Genomic DNA, 11,351 nt, shown 5'->3' on the forward strand with positions numbered 1-11,351 from the left:
CGCTGCTGAAGACAACGCACTGGGGATGCCTGGCGCTCTGTCCCCAGGCTTTGGGGCTGTAGCGATCAGAGGTGTGTTCACAAAGCCCTCCTCCTGACCCCACGCTAATCAGCAGCAGTGCAGAAGCACCTTCACCGGTTCTTCCCACCTTCTGGAAGCGGGGGGGCAGGCCCCGACACTGTTTCCTATCAGCCCAGAGCCTCAGTCCGGGGCCATTTCCAGAAAGACGCCCCTGTTCACGTTGTGAGCTGCACCTTTCCACAGAGGGGTTCATTCAACAGCCCTGTGTCCACCGCTCTCACATTGACTCGTTACATGCATTGCACTTTATCTTCAGAATAAAAGTCACTCAGAAAGTTTGTGTGTGCTTTAATTTTCAGCTCTGCTGTTCCATGGAGGTTCTGCAGGACACTTCTCAGTTAAGCTCTCAACAGCCTTCTTTCAGAATCAGTTCTTTTCCCTTTCCTTCTTTGCTTCTGTCTCTACAGACAGAATCGTTTGCTTCCCAGCGCACCAAGGAGTTAACAACAGAGGTTGCACTGGAGAGAGATAACGGTGGCTCCAGAAAGCTGGATTCTTCCACCCCGGCCCCAGGGGACAGAGGACACCTCCCCAGGAGCCGGGAGCAGGCCCAATCATGGTCACCACTAAAAAAGATCCTGAGACAGTAGCCTGGAGAACATTTGATTGACTCTGTGTAGCAGCGACCAGCCCCTAGCCCCGCCCCACAGCAGACCAATCCTGTTCCATCCGTTCATCCGTCCCAGGATTTCATCCATTCCTGTTTCATCCATTCCCTCCTCAGATCATTTTGAAGCAAATCCCAGACATCATATTTTCTTCAACTGCAAATATTTCAACATAAAATTACAAAGGAAAATAACTCCTTTGAAAACTCTTTTTAAAAACATAACCACCGGGCTTCCCTGGTGGCACAGTGGTTGAGAGTCCGCCTGCCGATGCAGGGGACACGGGTTCTGTGCCCCGGTCTGGGAAGATCCCACATGCCGCGAAGCGGCTGGGCCCGTGAGCCATGGCCGCTGAGCCTGCGCGTCCGGAGCCTGTGCTCCACAACGGGACAGGCCACAGCAGTGAGAGGCCCGCGTACCGCAAAAACAAAACAAAACAAAACACCATAACCACAATACTATCACTTACCTAAAAATTTAACAATAATTCCTTAATGTCATCAAATACGCAGCCTTGGTATTTTCCTGTCTCATAATTTTTTCCAGCTTGTATTTTGAATCTGGATCCAAATAAGATCCATACACCATAATGGGTTTGCATGTCTCTTAATTCTCTGTAAAAAAATTTTTTAATTAAGATATAATTCACATAAGATTCAACTTTCTAAAGTACACAATTGAGTCCTTTTCAGCATATTCACAAGGTTATGCAACCATCGCTGCTATCAAATACCAGAACATTTTCTTCACCCCATATCCATCAACAAACACTCCCATTTTTCCCCTCCCACCTCGGTCCCCGGCAACCACTAATCTACCTTCTGTCTCTTAATTCTCTCTCTTTTTTTAAAAAAATAAATTTATTTATTTATTTATGGCTGCGTTGGGTCTTCGTTGCTGCGCGCGGGCTTTCTCTAGTTGCGGCGAGCGGGGGATACTCTTCGTTGTGGTGCGCGGGCTTCTCATTGTAGTGGCTTCTCTTGTTGTGGGGTACAGGCTCTAGGCATGCGAGCTTCAGTAGTTGTGGCACGTGGGCTCAGTAGTTGTGGCACGTGGGCTCAGTAGTTGTGGCTCACGGGCTCTAGAGCGCAGGCTCAGTAGTTGCAGCACAAGAGCTTAGTTGCTCCGCAGCATGTGGGATCTTCCCGGACCAGGGCTCAAACCCGTGTGCCCTGCATTGACAGGCGGATTCTTAACCACTGCGCCACCAGGGAAGTCCCTCTTAATTCTCTTTTAATCTGTAGGCTTCTCCCCTTTCCGTCTTATGCAATTTACTTGTTGAGGAAACTGGGTCATTCGACTTCAGAGTTTGCACAGGTTGGATTTCCCAGATTGCCTCCCTGGGATGTAGTTTACAGAGTTCCTTTGTTCTGTATCTCCTGTAAATGGATAGGGAAGTCTGGAGTCTTGATCAGATTCAAGTTGGATTGGGGAGGCATTCCTGGTGTTGTGAACATCTGTAAAGAAGCACATGATGTAGGATTCTCTCTTTTCGCGGCGTTAACAGCTGTTGGTAACTGTTGCCCGGATCTATTGATTCATCCAAGGTCGCACAACGGTGCGGTTTTAACTCAATCTTCCCTTCTCTTCTGTGAGTTGGCATGACTCTACGAAGAGAAACTTTCCTTCAGCAACTATGAGTTACTCTGAGGTGCAGCATATTGTGTAAGAGCAGGATAAATGTTTGAGTCTTTTCCTCTGTCTACAGTTTTGAAAATAATGAGTTTGTTCGCAAGCATTCTCCAAAGCTGATCAGTGAGAGTTGGTTGGTTGGGTTGTTGGTTTGTTGGTTTTGGGTTTTTTTTTGTAGCATAATTATAAACCATGCATTTAAAAATCTACTATAAATGTGGGAAAGGTAGAATGGGTCCAGATTCTGGAGGACCTTAAAATGTGGCAGAAGGGCATAAATTATGGCATTCAGAGAGCATTGTTAATTTCTGATTGAGGTGTTATTTGGTGAAATGGTGTTGAAGGAATAATATTAGAAACGGCAACAGAGGAGAGGATGTGGAGAAAACCGAACCCTCCTACACTGTGGGTGGGAATGTAAGCTGGTGCAGCCACTATGGAGAACAGTATGGAAGTTCCTCAGAAAACTAAAAATAGAATTACCATATGATCCAGTAATCCCACTCCTGGGCAAATAGCCAGACAAAACTCTAATCTAAAAAGATACACGCACCCCTGCGTTCATAGCAGCACTATTCACAATAGTGAAGTCATGGAAACAACCTAAAGGTCCCTCGACAGATGAATGGATAAAGAAGATGTGATACATATATACAGTGGAATACTACTCGGTCCTAAAAAAGAACAAACGAATGCCATTTGCAGCAACATGGATGCAACTAGAGATTATCATACTAAGTGAAGTAAGTCAGAAAGAGGACAAATACCATATGATATCACTTATATGTGGAATCTAAAATATGACACAAATAAACCTATCTACGAAACAGAAACAGACTCACAGGCATAGAGAACAGACTTGTGGCTGCCAAGGGGGAGGGGGTCAGGGGAGGGATGGAGTGGGAGGTCAGGGTTAGCAGATGTCAGCTTTTGTATATAGGATGGATAAACAACAAGGTGCTACTGTACAGCACAGTGAACTATATTCAATACCTATGATAAACCACAATGGAAAAGAGTATGAAAAAGAATATATATATATATATATATATATGTATAACTGAATCACTTTGCTGTACGACAGAAGGCAACACAACATGGTAAGTCAACCATACTTCAACTACAAAAAAAAGATATTGAAAAGGCAGCAGATGTCAGGACAGACTCAAGGTGAGGGCAGGGGATAAATAAACAAGAGTCACAAAGATCAGAAAGGATCTGTTGCTACAATTTAATGAGAGAGAGAGAATAAGCTGAACATGATTAGAAATGAGGAATAAAGGACACACGTTTTGAAGAACAATTCAGACACTGCAAGTGATTGGCAGGGTGTGGGAAACATGAACTCTAAAGGTTCAAACCAGGGGCAGAGAGAATGGTCATTCCTTGGCTAAAAACAGGGCAGCTGGATGAGGGAGACAGTTCTGAAGAGAGAAGATCAGGATGATGGGGTGGGTGCCAGGAAGGTTGTTTGAGGTCAGAGTGAGACGTCTGTGTGTGAATATCCAGGCATCGCAGGCGGGCATAGCTGAAGCCGGGAATATGAAGAGAAGGACGTGAAGAGATTTGTCAAGGGAGAGACAGATACTCAAAGGGCTGGAGGAGGGAATAGGAAAGGATAGAGGGGGAGTTAAGGCAGGCAGCCCAGAGCCAGGGAGAGTGAGGAGGGAGTCCCGGCTAAAGGTGCCACACAATTGGGTTGGGTTACGGAAAGTAAGAATTGAGACAGCCATTGGATTTGTCAAGACAAGGAACTGGAGACCCTGGAGAGAGGAGGGAGGTTTGGAGAAAGTTAAGGAGGGAATCTGTCCTGGATTTTATCTAGTGGTGGACAGTCAGTGCACATTTCCATCCCTCTTCTATCTCACTCCAGTACCACCGAGGCTGGACACCTGGAAAGCGCACTTCCCAGCCTCCTGTGCCAGCAGTGGTCCACGTATAGTTTGTTTTCTGCCTGAGATGGACTGGAATGGGATCTGGAAATTATACAGGAGGTAGAAGCTCTTTTCCTCCTGCAATGGGGGGAGCAAACACCAAGTTGGACAGCTGTGCTTTGAGCAGCCATGCCCTGACCTCTATGTAGCTTGACAACCCTGGCTTTCTGGATCACGACTATGGCCGTGAACCTGAGGGAAGCAGTGGTCCCGCTCTCTTCCTGTGCTGTTCAGACCGTCCCAGCTCCCTCGGCTAAAGTCCTTCTGCTTGAAATTCCTAGTGTGGCTTGTCTCCAAGTGTCAGAGGTTAGGCAGTGAGTGGAGGGATTTAGGAATCAGCCTGTGGAGTTGGGAGGACCCAAGGCGATCGTCATTTTTCAAGGTGGGGAAGACCATGCGTGTCTGCCGGTGGCAGGGGTGGGGGGAGGTTGAGGACGCACACAGGTGGAGGGTAAGTGGGGGACCTGTGGAGTCAGGGACCACCTCACTACAAATGCAAGGGAAATACACTTGAAACATACCTCCCACCAAGAAATAAGAGATTTGTGGGAGTTTTCTGATTACAAAAACAATACACATACACTATAGAAAAAAAAAAAACCTGGAACGGTGTGTGTTTGTTTTAAGTAAAAACAAACAAAAAATCATGCACAGTCAAGCTCAAAGTCTTTGGCATCTTTCTTGCTGGTTTCTTTTCTTGGCACGTTACTCCTGGTTGGGGCTGAGTGAAAGCACTGGTGAGGTTGCCGTGTTGGCAGAAAAGCTCAGGTTTCCCCCTGGACTTAACCACAGCCCGGTACTCTATTTCAGCCTCATAGGTTCAGGAACATTTTTGTCAGTCCCCGGAGAGGAAAGCAATAACGGTGCTCCCTGAGACGGGCATGTGAGCCAGAGCGCCAAGAGTTCCATCAACCATGGGAGCTCCAGAGGTCACTCGGACCAGAACGCCATTAACTATCACAGCAACACCAAAATGATGCACTCGTGGTGAGTGTGCTAGTCTCCTAGGGCTGCCATCAAAGTGCCGCACACGGAGTGGACTGAAACAACAGAAATTTACTGTCTCAAAGTTCTGGAGACTGGAAGTCCAGCAGATGTCAGCAGGGCTGGGCTCCCGATAAGTCCCATGGAGGAGGGTCCTTCCTCGCCTCTTCCTGGCTTCTGGTGCTGGTTGGTCAGTTGACATTGGCCTTCCCTGCCTGCAGCTGCCCCTCTCCAGTCTCTGCCTGTCATTGCATGGTGGTTGCCCCGTGTGTGTCTGGTCTTCATATGGTGTTGTCCCCACTTCTTATCAGGACACCAGTCATATTGGATTAGGGGGCAACCCAACTCCAGTTCAACCTCATCTTAACTAGACTAATTACATCTGCAATGACCCTGTTTGCAAATAAGGTCACATTCACAGGTACTGGGGTTAGGACTTCAACATATTATTTGGGGTGGGGGGACACATTTCAACCCATAACGGGGAGCCAGGAGCCCCAAGCAAGGTGAAGTTGCTGAATGACAAATACAGAGGTCTGGTGGCCAGACATCCTCTGCTGGTCAGTTCATGGAGATTCACTGCCCACTCTGGGCTCCTCTGTTAGGCTCCAATCCAATCACAGTCTTTCCCCAAACAAGGAAGAGGACAGAGGCACACAAGATTCCACTCAGCTCATTATAACCACAGCCTGGTTCTGCTGCCCTAAGTTGACACTCGAATTTTTCCATCATACTATAAGATAGTTCCTTAGTTTATGCTAATTGATGGGTTAATTTCTAATTGGGTGATTTTCTCTGACTTCCCTCCGTCCAAGAGTTTAGAAGACACCTCACTGTTACCCCTAGGTACCACTGACATCCATAACTCTAGAATACAGTTGACAGACGGAAGATCAGTGTCAATGTCACATGCATGGCGAACGGCTGGCTTTTCCAAGGAAACCAGCTTTGCAGCCAGGACCCCGCGGACAGCGAGCTTTATCGTCTTTGCTCCGGTTGAAACTCTGAGCAAATCCCTTACTCAGAATGCCTTGGTTTCTTAACTGCAAGAGGATGACTTGTGCGATACGCACTCACAGGTCATTTTATACCGGAAGTGGTCAACTTTGAGTGGACCTGTTTTTTTGTTTGTTTGTTTGTTTTAAATAAAGAGACGAACTTTTTAGAACAGTTTGAGATTTACAGACCTATTGTGAATAAAGTACAGAGAGTTTCCAGGTACCCTGCACCCAGGGTCCCCTATTATTAACATCTTACACTGGTAGGGTACAGGTGTCACAATTAGTGAACCAATATTGATACAGTCTTATTGACTAAAGCTCCTACATTACTCAGTTTTCCCCTAACACCCTTCTTCTGGTCCGGGGTTCCATCCAGGACACCCCATTACATGTAGTCGTCATGTCTCCTTAGGCTCCCCTTGTCTGTAACAGTTTCTCAGTATCCCTGTTTTTGATGATCTCAACAGATTGGAGGATTGCTGAGCAGGTGTTTTGTAGACTGTCCCTTCATTGGGATTTGTCTGATGTTTTCCTCATAATTAGATCAGGGTTACGAGTTTTTGGAGAAAGACCTCCGAAGTGGCGTGCCATTATATTGTATCACGGTCACGTACTGTCACTATGACTTATCACTGTTGATTTAACCTTGATCACCTGACGGAGGTCGGGTTTGTCAGGTTTCTCCATGGAAAAGTTACTCTTTCTTCCTCTCCCTTTCCATACTGTCCTCTCCGGTGGAAAATCGAGTGGGCACGTTTCTGAATGCTGTTTATATTTCAAACCTTGCATCGCTCTGGCGGCCTGACTTCCCTTGGTGATAACAACCCGTGTCTGCGCACACACAGCACCTCCCACCCACACCCTCTCTGTTCGATGCTGCAGACACCTCTTCCATGCTCTTTCTCCTTTCCTGTGCACAGCTTGCTCTTGCGTCTTGCCAGTAAGTCTGTATTGCACTTTGAATAAATACCCTCGTGACGCAAGATCATGGCAAGTTTCCGTGACCTGGGGTGATGAGGCTGTGAGTTGCTGAGGAAGGTTTGCTTGGTTTGTTTAGTGCTATCAGATGTGACACAGGTAGCAGCTAATTAGCACATCAATCGTCTGTAGCGTAATTATCACCTCAGTTAAAACATCAGAGCCTGCTAGCAAGTATCATTAAGTTTAAATTGGATCCCTGGGCAATGTTCTAATTACAATATTTGAATTTTTTAAATGAACTTGTAGAAAGATTAGTTTCATGCTGTACTTAGTGATTTCTTCCTATCGGACAGGAATATGTACAATGTACCCTTGAAGTAAATGATCATTCTTTCCTTGTAGCACTAAGGTGAGCTTATGAGTACGATTAATTAAAGTAATTACATCTTGCTTCTTACTAGAATATATTAGATTCTAATTATTATGTAGTATAGTACATATAATATCTAATATATAATAATATATTCATAAATATATTTAAATATTTATACATTTATAGGTAAGTATAATATATTACATAGAATTATTTTGTTATATTATATGTTTCATATTATCTTATATTCCATATAATTTATTATAACATTCTATATTATATTATACATTCTTATTGGAAAATATATATACATACATATACATATATACAATATCGTCTTGGTTGAAAATCTGAAAGTGAGGAATGGAAGATGTCATTTCAGAGCAAGGTTAGATTACACTATGCAAAGTAGCAAAGGTACATAGGATATGAAAGAAATCAGCCTACAGGGAAGTCATATTTTAATTAAAATATAAAATGTAATCCTTGGTATTGGCCCTATGCTTTTTAGGTTCTTGCTGTGCAGGCATGGCAAACAGGGAGAGCCTGTTGAGAATGCGAGCCTTTCCAGGATGACCTTCCCCATGGCCACAGTGTATGGCTGGGCAGGCTGTGCACTGAACAACTCCAGGGGGTGCCATTCCTACAGAGACTATAGTATAGACTATACTGAGATGCTCCAGGAGTTATACTATGAGGCTCTGGATCTCCCATAAATTGTGCATGCAACAGGGAGTTTTTCTGAACACTTTCCTCATTCTCTCTTCCTTTTTTCCATTCATGGTACTCATGGGTTATTAAGATTTAATGATTTACCCATCTGGTATGGAATCTGTTTGGATCATCCACACCTGCGGGCAGTCTGACCATCTACCATCATTTGATTCTTTTGCACTACCTCTTTGTTTTCAATCACTCAACAAATAGGTATCAGTATTTCAGTCTATGCCTCCCCGTGGGCTATCCTTCTCTTATTTTGAAGAGCAGACGTGGAGAATCTTTTATCTCCTGCAATCTACTGACCCACAAAGCATATCAAGGTCTGCCAAAATAAAGAACCACATAAATTCACACTGGAAACGTCTACATAGGTGTTCACAGCAGTATTAGTATAACAGTAAAACGCAAATGTCCATCAACTGCTGAATACAGAAACGAAATGCGGTATGTCCATACAGTGGAATATCATTCTGCCATAGAAAGGAATGGATTGCCGATGCCTGACACAGCATGGCAGAACCTTGAAAACGGTGCAAGAAGCCAGACACAAAAGCCTATATATTGTATGATTACATTTATACGAAGGTTCAGAATAGGCAAATCTATAGAGACAGTAGATTCATGGTTGCCAGGGAGTAGGGGGAGTGACCACTAGTAAATATGGGGGGTTTGGGGGGGAGGGTGGAAAATGATGATGTTCTAAAATTAGATAGTGGTGATGTTGCATAACTCCATGAATACACTACAATGGCCTGAATTGTACACGTTAAGAGGATGAATTTTATGGTGTGTGAATATGTCAATAAAGCCATAATGAAGACTTAAATCATATCGGAATCTCATAACTTTAGAGATGCATTTTAGAGGGCTCTAGACCAATTCCTCCTTTTACATTTGAGGAAAATAAGGTTCTAAAGCAGTTGATTGATTGCCAACAGTTACAATATGTTGATTGCTGCCTTGTGATTAAATTGTTAGGGAGAAGGTGTTTTTGTGAGGGTCCCAATTACATATAAGTGGCTACCGGTGTATCCAGGAGATGGTCCTCACAGCAAATTACATTTCACAATTTAAAGGGCAGTTTTGGACTTCCCTGGTGGCGCAGTGGTTGAGAGTCCGCCTGCCGATGCAGGGGATATGGGTTCGTGCCCCTGTCCAGGAAGATCGCACTATGCCGCGGAGCGGCTGGGCCCGTGAGCCATGGCTGCTGAGCGTGCGCGTCCAGAGCCTGTGCTCCACAACGGGAGAGGCCGCAACAGTGAGAGGCCCGCGTACCGGAAAAAAAAAAAAAAAAAAAGGATCCTAGATGGACCTAGAGATGATCATACTAAGTGAAGTAAGACAGAGAAAGACAAATATCGTATGATATCACTTATATGTGGAGCCTAAAAAAACTGATACAAGTGAACTATTTACAAAACAGAAACAGACTCACAAACATAGAAAACAAACTTACGGTTACCAAAGGGGAAAGTGGGGTAAGGGATAAATAAGGAGTTTGGGATTAGCAGATACAGACTACTATATATAAAATAGATAGACAACAAGGTCCTACTGTATAGCACAGGGAACTGTATTCAATACCTTGTAATAAATATTAATGGAAAAGAATCTAATATATATATGAATCACTTTGCTGTATACCAGAAACTAACACAACATTGTAAATCAACTACACTTCAATTTTTTAAAGAAAGGATCATAGACCTAAATGCAAAACTATAAAACTCCTAGAGGATAACACAGGAAAAAAATCTAGGTGACCTTAAGGATGGTGATGACTTTTTAGACACAACATCAAAGGCATGATCCATGAAACAAATCATTGATAAGCTGGACTTCATTAAAATTAAAAACTTCTGCTCTGGGAAAGACACTATCAAGAGAATGAGGAGACCAGCCATAGGCTAGGAGAAAATATTTGCAAAAGACATTCATCTGATAAAGGACTCCTATCCAAAGTCCAACTCTTAAAGTCCAACAATAAGCAAACAATTCAATTTTTAAATGGGCAAAAGACCCAAACAGACACCTCACCAAAGAAGATATACACATAGCAAATAAGCATATATGAAAAGATGCTCAACATCATACGTCATTAGAGAATTGCAAATTAAAACAGCAAGGCACTACTACACACCTGTTAGAATGGTCCAAATCCAAAACACTGACAACACCAAATGCTGGTGAAGATGTGAAGCAACAGGAATTCTCATTCACTGCTGGTGGGAATGCAAAATGGTACATCAACTTTGGAAGAGTTTGGCAATTACTTTTTTCTTTTTTTGGCAATTTCTTACAAAAATAAACATACTCTAAATAACTATGTGATCCAACATCATGCTCCTTGGTATTTATCCAAAGGAGCTGAAAACTTATGTCCACACAAAAACCTGCACACAGATGTTTATAGCAGCTTTATTCATAATTGTCAAAACTTGGAAAATGTCCCTCTGTAGGTAAATGGATAAACTGTGGCATATTCAAACAATGAAATATTAGTCAGCACTAAAAAGAAATAAGCTATCAAGCCACGAAAAGCCATGGAAGAAACTTAAAGGCATATTACTAAGGGAGAGAAGCCAATGTGAAAGTCTATATGCTGTATAATTCCAACTATACGTCATTCTGGAAAGGCAAGACTATGGAGACAGTAAAAGGATCACTGGTTGCCAGGAGTTAGGCGGGAGGGAGGGATGAATACTGGAGCACAGAGGGTTTTTAGGGCAGTGAAATGACTCTGTATATTATAATGATTGATACATGTCATTAAACATTTATCCCAACCCATGGAACATACAACACCAAGAGTGAACCCTAATGCGAACTATGGACTTTGGGTGATAATGATGTGTAAATTTGTGGGTTGTAACAAATGTACCACTCTGGTTCAGGATGTTAATAGTGTTGGGAGGCTGTTTCCCATGGACTGGTCGCAGCCAGTCCATGGGAAATCTCTGTATATACTGCTCAATTTTGCTGTGAAATTAAAACTGCCTTAAAAATAAAGTCTATTTTAAAAAGGGGGAAGAAAACCCAAAACACCAGAGAACAGTGATTCTTCAGAAAAAAGTACATTACTTGAGTTACTTCATTG

General features: G+C 43.5%; 1 long non-coding RNA gene across 1 annotated transcript; it reads right to left on the reverse strand.

The window, feature by feature from the left end:
* Positions 1–725: 725 nt before the first annotated feature.
* LOC132430807 (uncharacterized) lies at positions 726–10,469 on the reverse strand. Its single transcript, XR_009520569.1, has 3 exons — positions 10,395–10,469; positions 1,159–1,303; positions 726–845 (listed from the first exon to the last, which is right to left on the reverse strand). It is a non-coding gene; the product is annotated as an uncharacterized lncRNA (long non-coding RNA).
* Between the last annotated feature and the right edge of the window lie 882 nt (positions 10,470–11,351).

Source organism: Delphinus delphis, chromosome 9, assembly GCF_949987515.2.
Source record: "Delphinus delphis chromosome 9, mDelDel1.2, whole genome shotgun sequence".
NCBI classification, from domain to species: Eukaryota; Metazoa; Chordata; class Mammalia; order Artiodactyla; family Delphinidae; genus Delphinus; species Delphinus delphis.